The sequence below is a fragment of the Macrotis lagotis genome, chromosome 5, assembly GCF_037893015.1.
Source record: "Macrotis lagotis isolate mMagLag1 chromosome 5, bilby.v1.9.chrom.fasta, whole genome shotgun sequence".
NCBI lineage: Eukaryota > Metazoa > Chordata > Mammalia > Peramelemorphia > Peramelidae > Macrotis > Macrotis lagotis.
This window is the reverse complement of record NC_133662.1, coordinates 15,535,612-15,547,777: the sequence shown is the minus strand read 5'-3', so window position 1 is coordinate 15,547,777 and position 12,166 is coordinate 15,535,612. Positions and strand designations below refer to the sequence as shown.

General features: G+C 37.0%; 1 long non-coding RNA gene across 1 annotated transcript in view; it reads left to right on the top strand.

Annotated features, from left to right (window-relative positions):
• The window catches only part of LOC141489625 (uncharacterized), a 177,681-nt gene that overhangs the window by 158,367 nt on the left and 7,148 nt on the right, over positions 1 to 12,166 (top strand). The gene's annotated exons all lie outside the window — the stretch shown is intronic.

Below are 12,166 nucleotides of genomic sequence, written 5' to 3'. Positions count from 1 at the left end.
TCCATTGCCTTTTCATGGAATATTCTCCCTCCTAATGACCTGGATTTAGCTTTCCAAACTTCCTTCCAGATTCATTTCAAATTCTGTCTCCTGCAGGGGAGCTCTTCCAATCTTATGTAGATATCAGTACCTTCTCCCCTTTGGGACTGCTACCATCAAATACCAGCCTTCCATAGATTGTTTAAGTTATACCTACTTGCTTACATGGTGTCACTCCTTGAGATAAGCTCCTTGAGAAAAGGGATTAGTTTGACCCTTCTTTGTATTTCCAGAACTTGGAACAATGTTTGGAACAGTAAGTGCTTAATACTTTAAAGTGTTAGATATTTTAAAAATATGCTGACTAATTGACTTACTGACAGACTATGTCAGTTAGAGACATAATGACAAAAATGAACCATCCTCTGCTCTCAAGGTGCTTCTTTTCCATCACAAATTCAAGTCTTGAATACACAAGGATATACAGAGGAAGTGTTAGGAGGTTCAAAGAAGGAGGGGAAAGAAGGGATAAGTAAAGACTTCATTTAGAAAATACTACTTGAATGGGACAGTTAGGTGTCACAGTGGATACAGCACTGGCCCTGGAGTCAGGAGGACCTCAGTTCAAATCTGGTCTCAGACACTTAGTAATTAGCAGTGTGGCCTTGGGCAAGCCACTCAACCCTATTACCTTGCAGAAAGAAAGAAAGAAAGAAAGAAAGAAAGAAAGAAAGAAAGAAAGAAAGAAAGGAAGGAAGGAAGGAAGGAAGGAAGGAAGGAAGGAAGGAAGGAAGAAGAGAAGAAAGAAAGAAAGAAAGAAAGAAAGAAAGAAAGAAAGAAAGAAAGAAAGAAAGAAAGAAAGAAAGAAAGAAAGAAAGAAAGAAAGAAAGAAAGAAAGAAAGAAAATATTGCTTGAGTTGAGATTTGAATGAAGTGAAGGATTCCAGGAGATAGAAATAAGGAGGTATGGGACATGGTCAGTAGAAAGGCACTGGAAACAGGATGAGGAGAGCTATGTGTGAGGAACACTAATAAGTTCACTTTAGCTAGACCAAAGAGGAAGTAAAGGAAAGTAATGTATCAGGGAGAAAGTAGGCCAAAGACATATTAAAAAGTGCTTTAAATTCCAAGCAGAAGAATTTATAAATTATCCTAGAACCTGGGTCTTCGCAAAGATCATTTTAAACTCTTAAAATGATGGAGGTTCCCCCTCAAAGAACTTTTAAAAAAAATATTTACCATTAAATTAAATCAGATAATTAAAAAATAATCAGTTCATTTAAAATAACAATAATAAACCCATTGTGTATTAATATAAATAACTTATTTTTATAAAGAATAGCTATTTTCCAAAACAAAAATAGTCACAAGAAGAGTAACATTGTTTTACATATTTTTGCAAATTTCTTTGATGTTTGACTTAACAGAAGACAGCTGGATTCTCATATATGCTTCTACATTCAATCTGTTGTGATATGTTATTTTGGTTGAAGAGTATGAAGACAATTTGGACTTGGATATGTAGTTGGAAAAGGAGAAAGCATTTAGATTGGCAAATAACATCTTAATATCATTATGAAAATAGTTTTTTGCCAGAAGCCCCCCCCAAAAAAAAGAGCCATGGGAGTCCCCAGGAATCTATAGACTATACTTTGAAAACTTTTGTCCTAAGAATAATTGGGAGATACTAGAGTTTATTAAGTAGCGTTATGACATGGTTCATTTTCTTTGACAACTTGGAAAGCACAGAAGTGATCCTCAAGCCCCTTTTTTACCTCTACTGATAGGGAGACCAGCTTATACTTTCTACACACATAGTGATAACTTAGCATTAGAAGAAACTAAACAGTTCACTTTCTGGAGGCTACTATCAATTTCTCTTTGCCTGCCATGCTTAATTTAAGCAAGATTCTGAGTTCTCTATTGTTTTTATTGGAAAATATTATGGCTAACATAGATAGATTCCCTACTGTGACTTGCCAAATCTGGGGCACAACTATAGGGATGCACCTATTGCGAGGTTTAGTCACTAGGGATTGCCAGAGTGAAATTTTAATTGTACTAAAATTTTACCAAATTTCTATCTCCTCCATCACAGTAGAAGCTCCTTGAGGTGAGAGACTGCTTTCCCATTAGACTCAAGAACTCTCTAAAGGTGAAGCCAATACTTCCCAGTTCTGAAGACTGCAAACTCTTTGAGTGCAGGGACTAATTTATTATTTATCCTAAGTTCCTCACAGTGATCTGCACCTAGTAGGTGATAGAGAATATTTGTTGAATTTAATAAAGTCTGACTGGAAGCTCCTTGAGCTCAGAGACTATGCCTTCCCATAATATTGAGGCACAATCTTCTGTCACTTTCCTAGAACAAATTTCATAATTTTAAATTTCTGTTAATTCTGTCTTATATTTTTAAGGACTTCTCTAAGAGTGTGGGACCATAATGTAAGGAAGTCCCTAAGGTAAGGAATATGTCCTTTACCCTGTATCTGAGACAAGTGAGAGAATTCACATGAACTATTTGTGCCTGATCTGTGGTGGAGAGTCTTCCAAGCTCATATTGTTCAGATCAACTACAGTTGGACACACTTTAACTTGACTCTGACAAAGTTAATGTTGTTTTCATCCTCTTTAAGAATGAAGACCAACATCCAATCGATTAACAAATCTGAAATAACTCTCTGGTCTCAGTACAGACATGGTCTTCAAGCAGAGGTTTGCTAACTACTTCTCAGGCATGTTATAGCAGTTATTTCTTTCATTTTGGAGCAACTAGCGGTAGAAAGTAAAGTATTGAGCTTGAAATCAGGAAGACCAAGTTCAAATCCAGTTTTAGATACTTTCCAGCTATATGATCCTAAGACAAGTCATTTATTCTCTGTGTGCCTCAATTTCCTTATCTGTAGAATGAGGATAAAATATCAGTATCTGTCTCCCAGGGATATTGTGAGCATGAAGTGAGATAATAATTGTAGCCTGGAAAATAATAAATACTATATAAATATTGGCTATTTTTGAATGGCTATTGAGGTCTCTTCCAATTCTCAAATCATTGGGCTCTTTTAGTAAAGGAAGAAAACATCCCTGTCAGTTTTGATATAGTGTATTTGTTGGCAATTTGGTTTTCCAGTAGAATTTAAAAAGGATAATGAAATAAACTGCCAGTCAGTCAGCATTTATTAAGTGCCTGCTATTTCTAGGCACTGTACTAAGTGAAGGGGATACAAAAAAAGGCAAAAGACAGTTGCTGCTCTGGAGGTGGGAAACAACATGAAAAGAACCATGTACATATATACAAGATAAAACTGAGTTAAAAAGCAGAGGGAAAGCACTGGAACTTGGGGTGGGGAGATTGGGAAAGGATTCTTGTATAAGGTAGAATTTTAGCTGGATTTGGGGGAAGTCAGGAGGCAACAAAAATGACAGAGGGAGAGAATTTCAGACATGGACAGCAGTTGCTGAAAATTCTCAATGTTGGGAGATGGGGTATTTTGCTTGAAGAACAATGATGAGGCTGAATGAAAAGTATAATGATAATACTAAAAAGAGAAAAGAACAGCTTATTAAGGGATTCAAAAATCAACCAAAGGATTTTATATTTGATCCTGGAAATGATAGTCATTGAAGTTTCCTGAAATGGAAGTAAGGGGGGTTATAACATGGAGATAAAACTTCCACTTTAGGAGAATTCCTTTGGCAACTGAATGAAAGATGAACAGGAATTGAAAGCGAAATGTGGCAAGACAATCATCCATCAAATCATATCTTTTAAAGGCCTATTGGCTCAGCACTATGATGTGAATTGTAAGAGACAAAAGTCAATCACAAAACATGGTACCTGGCCTTAGGGGATTCCAATCTAGTTAGTAGCCATCCTTTCATAGCATTATTCAATTTAAGACTGGAAGGAACTTGAGAGATCATCACTTCCAACCCCTTCATTTTACAGAAGAAGAAACTGAGGCTCAAAAAAGTTAAATGAATTATCCAAGGCCACACAAGCAAGGAGAAAAGTCAAAATTAGGACCTAGACAGAATGATCACTCCTAGAACAACCAGGGATTAGCCAGGTTGTGATTCTTGCTTTAACCACTCTTCTCTGGGACCCTCAGGAGGGCTACTAGATTTTTTAAAAATTTATTTATTTTTTTCATCCATATACACATGTAAATTTTTAAGTTACAAAATTTCCTTCTACCCTCCCTTCCCACCCATCTCCCCTCAGCAGCAAATAGTCATACATATTTTGATTCACGTTTACAGATTAGTAATTTTTGGCATGAGGAATTAGGATTAAGGGAAAGAGACACATTAGAGATGTTTTAAATAAAGTGTTCATCAGATTCTGAAGGGGTTTTTATGTGTTTTGTTTTGTTTTGTTTTTCTTCCTCTGGATGAAGATAATATAGTCTGTAGTCAGTCTAATACACTTGTCCTAGCTGCTGAGAGGAGCTGCTTCCATTAAGGTTGTTCATCTCACAATGTTGTTGCTGATGTGTGCATTGTTCTCTTGGTTCTACTCCCTTTGCTCAGCATCAGATCCCATAAGTCATTCCATGCTTATTTTTTAGGATTTTTTGCAAGACAAATGGGGTTAAATGGCTTGTCCAAGGCCACACAGCTAGGTAATTAAGTGTCTGAGACTGGATTTGAACCCAGGTACTCCTAACTCCAGGGCTGGTGCTTTATCCACTATGCCACCTAGCCGCCCCATATTCCATGCTTCTTTAGAGTTTGATCATTTATAGTTTCATATAGAACAATAGTCTTCATGTACTATGACTTGTTTAGCCATCCCCCCAATTGATGGGCATCCCTTCAATTTCCAATTCTTTTTCACTACAAAAAGAACTGCTATGAATATTTTGTAATATGTAGGACTTTTACTTTTTTTTTTTATAATTTCTTTTGGTTATAGACCTAGAATTGGCACTGCTGGGTCAAAGAGTATGAATAGTTTTATTGCTCTTTGGACATAGTTCTATATTGCTTTCCAGAAAGGCTGGATCCATTCACAATTCCACCAGCAATGCATCAATGTGCAAATCCTTCCACAACCTCTCATATTGATCATTTCCCCTTTTCCTCATCTTGGCCAGTCTGATAGTGTAAGATGATATCTCTTTAATCAATAAGGATTTGGAGCATTTTTCATATGATTATATATAGCTTTAATTTCTTCACTTGCAACCTGTCCATATCCTTTTGACCATTTATCAGTTGGGGAATGATTTGGACCTTATAAATTTGATGCAATTTTCTGTATATTTTTAAAATGAGACCTTTATCCTAGTTGTGAAGATTGTTTCTCAGCTTTCTGCTTTGCTTCTAATTTTGGCAGCATTGATTTTTATTATTGCAAAACCTTTTTAATTTAATATAGTCTAAATCATTCATTTTGCATTTTATAATGTGCTCTAATTCTTGTTTGGTCATAAATTTATCCCCTTTCCAAAGATCTGATAAACAGAATATTTCTTGATCTATTAATTTATCCTTGTTATTGCTCTTTACCTGTACCCATTTTGACTTTATTTTGATATAGGGTATGAAATATGGATGTCTGCCTAGTTTTTGTCATATTATTTTCCAGTTTTCCTAACAATTTTTGTCAAATAGTGAGTTCTTATCCCTTCTGGGATGTCTTTGGGTTTGTCAAATAGTATATTTCTGTAGTCATTTACTTTGACTTCTTTTGAACCTATCCTAATCCATTGATCCATTTATTTCTTATCCAGTACTAGGCAGTGTTTTTTAGGTTTTTTGGTAAGGCAAACAGGGTTAAGTGGCTTGCCCAAGGCCACACAGCTAGGTAATTATTAAGTATCTGAGACCGGATTTGAACACAAGTACTCCTGACTCCAGGGCGGGTGCTTTATCCACTACTCCACGTAGCCTCCCCTATATACTAGGCAGTTTTGATGACTGCCACTTTATAATACAATTTTAGACATGATAGAGCTAGGCTACCTTCCTTTTACATTTTTTTTCATCAGTTCCCTTGCTATTCTTGCCTTTTTATTGTTCCAGATGAGTTTTGTTATTACTATTTCTAGCTCCATAAGGTAGTTATTTGATAGTTTGATTAGTTTGGCACTGAATAAGTCATTTAATTTGGGGAGAATTAGCTCGACCTAGCCATGAGTGTTTGACATTTTTCCAATTCTTTACATCTGACTTTATTTGGGTGAGAAGCACTTCGTAATTGTGTTCATACAGTTCCTGGGTTTGTCTTGGGAGGTAGATTCCCAAGTATTTAATGCTGTCTTATAGTTATTTTAAATGTAATTTCTTTTTTCTGTCTCTTACTCTTGGGCTTTGGTGTTCCTAGAAATGCTGAAGATTTATGTGGGTTTATTTTATATCCTGCTACTTTGCTGAATTTGTTAATTGTTTCAAGGAGATTTTTTAGATGATTTTCTCAGGTTCTCTAAGGATACCATTATAGTATCTGTAAAGAGTGAAAGTTTTGCTTCTTCATTGCCAATTCTGATTCCTTCAATTTCTTTTTCTTCTCTCATTGCTACTGCTACCATTTCTAATACTACAATGAATAGTAATGATAATAATGGGCATTCTTGTTTCACCCCTGATTTTATTGGAAATGTTTTGAGTTTATTCCCATTACATATAATATTTGTTGATGGCTTAAGATAGATGTGATTTATTCTTTTTAAGGAAAACTCCATTATTTCTAAATTTTCCTAGTGTTTTTAATAAGCATGTATGTTGTATTTTATCAAAGGCTTTTTTTTCTAGGTTTTTGCAAGGCAAACAGGGTGAAGTGGCTTGCCCAAGGCCACACAGCTAGGTAATTATTAAGTGTCTGAGATCAGATTTGAACCCAGGTACTCCTAACTCCAGGGCTGGTGCTTTATCTACTATGCCACCTAGTTGCCCTATCAAAGTCTTTTTCAGCATCTATTGACATAATCATATGATTTCTGTTCATTTTGCTATTGATATGTTTAATTATGTTGATTGTTTTCCTAATGTTGAACCATCCTTGCCTACTTAATATAAATCCTACCTGATCATGGTGCAATTTCCTAGTAATAACTTGATATTGTCTCATTGCTAAAATTTTATTTAGGATTTTTGCATCAATATTCATTAGGGAGATTGGTCAATAATTTTCTTTTCTGTTTTGGTTCTACTTGGTTTACGTATCAGCACCACATTGGTATCATAAAAGGAGTTTGGCAGAACTCCTTTGTCTCCTATTTTTTTAAATAGTTTTTGTAGACTAGGAATTGATTGGTCCTTAAATGTTTGGTAGAATTCACTTGTAAATTTATATAGACTTGGAGACCTTTTTTTAGGTAGTTTAATGATGGTTTCTTCAATTTCTTTTTCTGAAATGGGGTTATTTAAGTCATTTATTTCCTCTTCGATAATCTGGGTAATTTATATTTTTTAGATATTTATCCATATCACTCAGGTTATCCAATTTATTGGCATACAGTACAGCAAAGTAACTCCAAATTATCTCTTTAATTTCCTCCTCATTAGTGATTATTTCTCCCTTTTCATTTTTGATACTGGTGATTTGGTTATCTTCTTTCTTTTTTAAATCAGATTAACCAAAAGGTTGTCTATTTTACTGGATTTTTCATAAAACCAACTCTTAGTTTTTATTGATGACATCAATGGTTTTCTTGCTTTCAATTTTATTAATCTCTCCCTCGATTTTCAGAATTTCCAATTTTGTATTTAATTGGGGATCTTTAATTTGTTCTTTTTCTAGCTATTTTAGTTGCATACCCAATTCATTGATCTCTTTCTGTTTGCTGTTTGGTCTACCTATTATTTAAGATAAAGTTATTCAATTCCCAATTAGTTCTTGATTTATCTTTCTGTGACCTTTTATTTTTTTATTTTATTTTATTTTTTTTAGTTTTTGCAAGGCAATGGGGTTAAGTGGTTTGCCCAGGAACACATAGCTAGGCAAGTATTAAGTGTCTGAGGCCGGATCTGAACTCAGGTACTTCTGACTCCAGGGCCAGTGCTCTATCCACTGTGCCACCTAGCTGTCCCCGTGACTTTTTATTACATGTAATTTTTATTGCATCATTGACTGAGAAGTGTGCATTTATTATTTCTGCCTTTTTGCATTTGATTATAAGGTTTTTGTGACTGAGTTCATGGTCAGTTTTGGTGTAGGTGCCATGACCTGCTGAGAAGAAGGCATATTCTTTTCTATCCCCACTAAAATTGCTCCAGAGATCTATCATATCTAAATTTTCGAAGATTTCATTCACCTTCTTAACTTCCTTCTGATAGATTTATCTACTTCTGAGGGAGGGAGATTGAGGTCTCTCATTATTAAAGTTTTGTTGTCTATGACTCCTTGTAATATACTCAGCTTTTCCTCTAGGAATTTGGATGTCATACCACTAGGTGCATACATGTTTAGTAATGATATAGCCTTTTAAGAAGATGTAGTTTCCTTCCTTATGCCTTTTAATGAATTTGATTTTTGCTTTTACTTTATCTGACATTAGAATTGCTACCCCAGAATTTTTTTACTCCAACTGAGGCATAATATATTTTGTTCCAACCTTTTACCTTTACCCTTTGTGTATCTCTCTACTTCAAATGTGTTTCTTGTTTTTTTAATATTTATTTATTATATTTTTATACAAATATTTTTATACATTTATAAAATATTCTTGCTTAAGAGTAAACAGAATACCCCTCCCCCCACAAAATATAGACTCGCTTGAGCGATAAAGTAAAGGGGAGAGAACAAATTAAAATTAAAAAAAATAATAGTAATGATTGTAGGTATGGCCAGGTGGCACAATGGATGGAGCCCCAGCCCTGTAGCCAGGAGCACCTGAGCCCATATCCGGCCCATACACCCAATAATCACCCAGCCGTGAGACATGCAAGCCACCCCAACTCCAATACCCTACAAAAACCAAAAAAAAAGAAAAAAAGACCCCAAATAAAATAGTAATAATAGTAGGGGTGGCTGGGTGGCAGACAGAGCATTGGCTCTTGAGCAAGGAGCACCCAGTTCCAAATCCAGCCTCAGACACCCAAAGATCACCCTACTATGTAGCTCCAGGCAGGCCACCCAGCCCCATTTGCCCTGCACTCCCCCCCTAATAATAATAATAATAATAATAATAATAATATAATAACAATGATAAATGTGCTTTAGTCTTTGTTCCAACACCAACAACTCTGTCACAGGTGGATCACATTCTTTATGGTAAGTCCATTGCAAAAGTTACTTCCATATTTTTCTACCATTGCCATTGTTGATCGGAAACTTTCTCCTTTCATATTTCTCCACTACCATGTACTATATTTTCTCTCTCCTTTCACTCTGACTCTGCTGTAGGGTAGCTGAGTAGCACAGCAGACAGATCCCTGGTCCTGGGGCCAAGAAGCCCCGAGCCTCCCTACCACCCCTTAGGCCCAGAATCCACCTGGCCCTATGGTCCCGGATAGGCCATCCAATCCCAACCCCTTGCTAGAAGCAAAAAAGAAAATGTGTTATATCTGACTACTCTCCCCCACCCCACAGTCCATCCTCTCCTCCATCACTCACATCCACCCATTCCCCCTGTCCCCTCCCCTTTTCTTCTTACTCCAGATGCCTATACCCCATTGAGTATATATGCTATTTCCTCTCCTAGCCACCTCTGATGAGAGCAAAGATTCTCTCATTCCCCCTTGCCTTCCCCGCTTCCATATGATCATGATAGCTCATTGTAATAAAAAAAAAAACTTATTATATGAGATATCTTGGCCTATTCCCCCTCTCCTTTTTCTTTCTCCCATCACATTTCCCTTTTTTTTCTATTGACTCCATTTTTACACTGTATTTTATCTTCAAATTCAGCTTTCTCCTGTGCTTCAACTATAAAAGTTCCCTCTATCTTCTCTATTAACTGAGAAGGTTCATATGAGTATTATCAGTGTCATTTTTCTATGCAGGAATACACGCAGTACATTATCATTAAGTCCCTCATATTTTCCCCTTCTCCTCCAATCTCCATGCTTCACCTGAGTCCTATATCTGAAGATCAAACCTTCTGTTCAGCTCTGGCCATTCCAACAGGAACATTTGAAATTCCCCTGGTTCATTGAAAGTCCATCTTTTTCCCTGGAAGAGGACATGCATTTTTCCTGGGTAGTTGATTCTTGGTTACATTCTAAGCTCTTTTGCCTTCCGGTATATTATATTCCAAGCCCTATGAGCTTCCAATGTAGTTGCTGCTAAGTCCTGTGTGATCCTGACTGCAGCTCCATGATATTTGAACTGTGTCCTTCTGGCTGCTTGTAATATTTTCTCTTTGACTTGGGAGTTCAGGAACTTGGCTATAATATTCCTAGGGGTTGGTTTTTTGGGATATCTTTCTTGGGGGGATCAGTGGATTCTCTCCATTTCTATTTTACCCTCTGCTTCTAGAATATCAGGGCAATTTTCCTGTAGTAATTCTTTGAAAATGATGTCAAGGCTCTTTTCCTGATCATGACTTTCAGGTATTCCAATAATTTTTAAATTATCTTTCCTAAGTCTGTTTTCCATATCAGTTGTTTTTTCAATGAGATGTTTCACATTTTCTTCTAATTTTGCATTTTTTTGGTTTTGAAGTAATGAATCCTGGTTTCTCATATATTCATCAATGTCCCTGAGTTCCATTCTTTGTCTGAAGGATTTGTTCTCCTCAGAGTTTTCTTATCACTTTTTCCATCTGGCCAGTTTTGCTTTTTAAAGAATTCTTCTCCTCAATAACTTTTTGAACTGTTTTAGACATTTGACCTAAGCTGGTTTTTAGCATGCTATTTTCTTCAGCATATTTTTGGATTTCCTTGACTAGGCTGCTGACTTCATTTTCATGTTTTTCCTGCATCTTTCTCCTTTCTTTTCCCAGTTTTGCTTCTAACTCCCTCATTTGATTTTCAAAGTCTTTTTTGAGCTCTGTCATAGCCTGAGCGAATTTCTGTTTTTCTTGGAGTCTTTAGATGCAGAAGCTTGTGCTTCCTCATCTTCAGACTGAGTATTTTGATCCTTCTTGGGCTCGTATGCAAAATATTTCTCAATGGTCTTCCTCTTGTTTCTCTGCTTGCTCATTTTCCCAGCCTGAGCCTGGTTTTGGGGTGCTTCCTGAGCTTTTGGGACATTTCCACAAGGATCTCAGTGTGTGAGGCTCTGTCCTCCCTCCTGGTCTGTGAATGACCATATGCACCTCCCTCTGCCACGGGGCTGAGTTGGAGGGGGCCCCTGCTGTTCTATGGGGGGGGGGGGGGCTAGATGGCGATCAGGATCTGAATGTGGTCAGACACCCAGAGTCCTGTTCCAGGGTCAGAGCTCTGCAGTCTATCTCTTCACTCCCCTCCCTAGGTTCAATGGGCTCATGCCCTGGGGGCTCCTGTTTACCTCTTCCTCCTGCTTCTGTTCCTGGATCTGGGCTGCTGAAAGACCAAGTGGCTTGCTGTGTGCCCTGAGGGCTGAGTTTCATGTGCTCGCTCTGGCAGAGGTCCCCCGCTGTTCCCCCACTTTGTGCCCGGTGCTCCTTGGGGTGGAACTCAGGAGACTCCCCCGCTGCTGACAGCTGGCTCCCAGTGGCCTGGGTCTGCCTCCTGGAGGCTGAGGTTCTTTCACTCTGGTGGACCACCCCTCGTGTTTCTTGTTTTGAATTCATTCTGGTTTTTAATCCATTCTACTATCCACTTCTGTTTTATGGGACAGTTCATCCCATTCACATCTTCTTTTAAGATTACTAATTCTGTGTTTCCCTCCATGCTATTTTTCTTCATTTATATTTTTCTCTTATTCCTCCTCACCAAGATTTTATTACCTTTTCCCTTTGACTTTTCTTTCTATTTTCACTTATACCTTCACCTTCCCTTTTTCAGTCCCTTCTTCCCTTATCTTTTCCTTTCCTAGTCTCCCCTTTCCCTATAGATTAGATTAGATTAGATTTTTAAACCCAAGTGGGAATTTATCTTGTACTCGCTTTCTAAATCTATTGAATAGAATTTACTCAGCATTCACATTCTCCCTTCTTTCCCTCAGCAATTATAAATCTTTGTGCCTCTTCCCTTGGTGTTATTTATCATTCTAAAAACCATTAATCAGGTATCATCAATCACAGTTTGATTATTTGATTGCTTGATAAACTCATGATGTTATCAAAGTATCATCACAGATTGTTTGCTTGATTGC